Here is a 5,000-nt window from a genome sequence, read left to right as displayed (position 1 = left end):
CAGGGTCTGATGCGGAGTGGGGGGCGGGGGGGCTGTTATTTCATTCTTTTTGAGTAAATATACAATCAAATTAATACAAAGAATTATGTAAGGGCCCTTTATTGAATGTGCATAGATATGAATCATGAGCCCTGAGATCAAGCTATAACCTGGTGCTGCAAAATGTGAATGCTGTGTGTTAGATGCTTAATACCGCTGTGGGTATCATGGATAGTTCAGGAAAACCCCAAAGACATCACCGTCCAGAAGGTCAGCTGGTGAAATAACATCAGACTGTGGCCTTGGAGTGACGAGCCTACCAGGTAATAGGTGGTTTTAGAGAGAGATCGCAAATGTGTCTCGTCGTGAGCCTACCAGGTAATACGGTAGGTGGTTTTAGGGAGATATCTCAAATGTGTCTCGTCGTGAGCCTACCAGGTAATAGGTGGTTTTAGGGAGAGATCTCGTCGTGAGCCTACCAGGTAATAGGTGGTTTTAGGGAGATATCTCAAATGTGTCTCGTCATGAGCCTACCAGGTAACAGGTGGTTTTAGGGAGAGATCTCAAATGTATCTCGTCGTGAGCCTACCAGGTAATAGGTGGTTTTAGGGAGAGATCTCAAGTGTGTCTCGTCGTGAGCGACTGTGGAGCGGGTCAGCTTCTGGTCCTCCTGTCTCTTCTTTCTCTGAGAAATAAAAGAAGAAAAGCGGGCGAGATTTGGAGATGAAGAAATTAGGTCAAGCCTGGGGTTGCTGGGAGTGAAGGAGAGGAGGTGAGAATGACGAGCCTTGGGGGGTGGCCCATGTCTCGGTGGCGGGGAGCGGGGAGCGAGAGCACACAGGACAAATGAGAAGTAAACACACAGCCACAGGAAGCTATTAGGTGCAGCAGGGACCAATTAGGGCTCAGCAGGTGTTCTCAGGGTTGCCTGTTTGGGTCCTGCCCCATCTCTGGAGCCGGGACAGAACCCCCACCCCCACCCCCACCACCACCCCATCGCTGGCCCGGTCTGAGGAAACAACAGACACTTTCATTTGCTCAGCAATTTGTACCAAAGGTTTCCTACCGGCGGGCCCATAAAGGCCTTTATAGCACCTTCTTTGTCTTTCCTCCAGTGCGGGTCATTAGAGGAGAGTGTTATGGCCTGCTGAAGAAGTTCAGCTTTTACAGGAGGGGGTTTGATAAGCCAGGATCTCAGGCACCCCCCCCCCCCCCCCCCCCCCGCCCCCATCCAACACCAGCCCCTTCAAAGTGGCCCTCATCAACCTCTGTAGTCTCTCTCCCCCGGGAGGAAAATAAAGTGTGTGTGTGTGTGTGTGTGTGTGTGTGTGTGTGTGTGTGTGTGAGAGAGAGAGTGTGTGTGTGTGTGAGAGAGAGAGAGTGTGTGTGTGTGTGTGTGAGTGTCTCTCTCACCCGGGAGGAAAATAAAGGCCTATTGTCTCGCTACCCAGACAGCCAAAATCAAAGTCAATCACAAGTCCACAACAACGGCTTTCCCCTGCTTCCCTAAACCACACAAACTTCCTTCACTCCTCTTGAGGAAGTGGGATTGAAAGACAGTGTTAAAGGAAAGTGGGATTGAAATACAGTGTTTAGGGAAAGTGGTATTGGAAGACAGTGTTAAAGGAAAGTGGTTCAAACTATTCATTTTTCATACTACTATGGCATTAAGGAGCACTGTCGCTGTTTCTAAAACCAAGTCCAATAAAGTCTTCAACATGTTCTAAATATATTTATTTAGTCATTTTGTTTGATCATTCAACTGAATATAATTTGTAAATTCCATAAAGTCCGTTTTAGTTATCTGTTCATTGTAGTAATGCAAAACACAAATCAGGAAGAATGTTTGTTCAAAAGTAAGGATTTAAACCCATTACAAAGGATTTTAATGAGAGAATGACTTAAACTGATAAATAAACAGGTCACAGGCAGATTCCTGCATTAAAGGTGCAATACGTCATTTTTTTTACATCAAAACGAGACTGTATTTCTGTGCCTTCTATGCACACTGGTTGTTTTGTTCAGGTATGTGTGTACAAACATCTATTGACACTACCCTGGGCCAGGGAAAAGTTGACAAATGTAAAAAAAAAAAACCTGACAATCAGAATATGCAAGAATACTGAGAAAACTGCCTTTTTGTCTTCAGAATCACATAGGTGTTTTAAGACTGGAAGCACTTTTGCCTTTTTGACAACAAAAACCCTTGGGATTAATAAAGTATCCATCTATCTATCTATCTATCTATCTATCTATCTATCTATCTATCTATCTATCTAACAGAAGCTCCTTCCACTCCCTGACAGGCCTTGGCCTGGGGATCAAGTTGCACTTCTAAATCAAAGGAAGAAGTGGTTAACTACTGCTAAAGAGCCTGACTAATATTCATGAGTTCTCTATGGGGAGGCTGGGGGAAAGGGTGTGCTCTCCCAATAGGTGTCGCTACGAAGAAGCTTTGATTCTCACGGTTGTGTGTTTGAGTACAGATTGGGTTAGGGCGGGGCCTGATAGGAGAGGGAGGGGTTCCCTGTATTGACGGACTGACTTCATTACCATGGGATCAAGGTCCCTCTCATGTGTGTGAGCCTCTAGACCAGCAGTACCCCCCCCCCCCCATCACCCCCACCACCCCCCTCTCATGTGTGTGAGCCTCTAGACCAGCAGTACCCACCCACCCCCCCCCTCTCATGTGTGAGAGCCTCCAGTACCCCCACCCCCCTCTCATGTGTGAGAGCCTCCAGTACCCCCACCCCCCTCTCATGTGTGAGAGCCTCCAGTACCCCCCCACCCCTCTCATGTGTGTGAGCCTCTAGACCAGCAGTACCCCCCCACCCCTCTCATGTGTGTGAGCCTCTAGACCAGCAGTACCCCCCCACCCCTCTCATGTGTGTGAGCCTCTAGACCAGCAGTACCCCCCCATCACCCCCATCACCCCCCCCCCCCTCCCTCTCATGTGTGAGAGCCTGTGACCAGCAGTACCCCCCCCCCTCATGCGTGAGAGCCTCTGACCAGCAGTACCCCCCCATCACCCCCACCCCCCCATCACCCCCCCTCTCATGTGTGAGAGCCTCTAGACCAGCAGTACCCCCCCCCCCCACCTCACTAAAACCTGAGGCCTTTTTTTCTTCTACATACCTAAGAGCTGCAGTGGGTGAGTTATCCCAGAAGGAGGCTCTGAACAAGCATCAACCAGCCTTGACACGAGAGGAAGAGTGACAAGCATAAACCAGCCTTGACAGATGAGGAAGAGTGACAAGCATAAACCAGCCTTGACACATGACGAAGAGTGACAAGCACAGTCCTCGTGTTGGGGAAATATATCAGCTGTGACAGTAGAAAAAAGGTTCTCATACATCACACCTCTGATATTCTACTGTACAAGTCAAACGCTGGCTGTACTAACTGACACTTCTCTAACGCTGGCTGTACTAACTGACACTTCTCTAAGATATTCCACTGTACAAGTCAAACGCTGCCTGTAGTAACTGACACTTCTCTAAGATATTCCACTGTACAAGTCAAACGCTGGCTGTACTAACTGACACTTCTCTAAGATATTCTACTGTACAAGTCAAACGCTGCCTGTAGTAACTGACACTTCTCTAAGATATTCTCACCAGCTGTCAACCACTGAGAAGCAAACTTAGCTAAGATGACAAAAAACGGGAAGTGGTGGTTGGTTGGTGCTTATTCTCTTGTTTACAACAGCAGCTGTTCTAGTGAACATAAACACATTCTAAATATATATTTTTATATTGGACATTTTTATCTCTGTTGCATTTTTAAAGACATTAACTAAGATGGGCACAGCCAATACAGGCAGGTGGTACCTCCTACTGGTAAATCATGGCAAATGCTTGTATGTAACACAATTAATAGAGGAGGATATGATGCAATCCTGTTCAATAATGTATTTCCTGTTTGGCTAATTAATGAACATAAGATGCTATGGACTGGCTAACTCTCATTCTCAGGGCTGCTACCAGTATTTGCAGATATTTATTTACAGTTAAGATGTGGCTAGGATGGATATTTTCTTATGATGAAAATGTCTGATGGCCTGACCAGTGATGTGTGTAAAGAGGTGTGAGTGACGGTGTGGCTTTACTTTTTTGGCACGGTTGCGGTGAGCTTGGATTAAGTCTTCCTCACGCTGTCTGATGTCTCGTCTCTGTCGTTGCACTTTCTCTCTCAGCAGAGCGGCGTAGTGGTGGGCTTTCTCATCCCTCAGGCGGTACATGCTCCAGTACACCTCTAGGTGGTGCTAAAGGGCAGCGTAAAAAAAAATAACAGTCTTTCGGACAGGAAATTCACATGATTCATTGGTCATAATTATAAGGAACTATTGATTGACAATTGCGCGTTCATTAATACATGTATTCATTTATTTCTGTCTAAATGCATGGATGTGGACATTTATTTATTCATTCATGGAGGTTTGGTCCTCCATAAATAAGAGGTAATCAGATACACTCCAAAGACGACTGTAATGGAACTATGCTTTAAAAGAAGCCTCTGCTCTGTTTATTTTGAAAGATCCAATAAGATTTTCCAATGAAAATAATTGTTAGCCTCCAAAGTTGCTAGCACTCGGTATACTATACACAAAAGACTGCTATGTCATTGCTGAACTTCACACACGCACACAGCTGATTGTGCATCCATCCACCTTTGCCACAATCAATTTCCCCATCTTTATTTATACTAACATGACATATGCCACACTGTGTGTCTTGGTGTCACACTGTGTTTGTCAAAACCATGCAGTGTGTGTGTGTGTTTGGCCCTGTCCCTCTTTAGTGAGTTGTTGATGTTGTTGTTGTTGCTAACAGCTTTGACCCATTCTCCACATACATCCATCACTGCCAGTTGTGCTGGGCCATGTGATCTTAAAGCAGCAACGTGACTCCGGCTCAACCAAATGATCTGGTGTTACCAGCAGCGGGTGGCACTGTGGTTTGGACTGGGACGAGGCGAGTCCTTTTGACCGAGCCACTAGGATCATAGGATCGTGTGTGTGT

Source organism: Clupea harengus, unplaced genomic scaffold (assembly GCF_900700415.2).
Source record: "Clupea harengus unplaced genomic scaffold, Ch_v2.0.2, whole genome shotgun sequence".
In the NCBI taxonomy this organism is placed as follows: Eukaryota; Metazoa; Chordata; class Actinopteri; order Clupeiformes; family Clupeidae; genus Clupea; species Clupea harengus.
Note: the sequence above shows the minus strand (reverse complement) of the source record.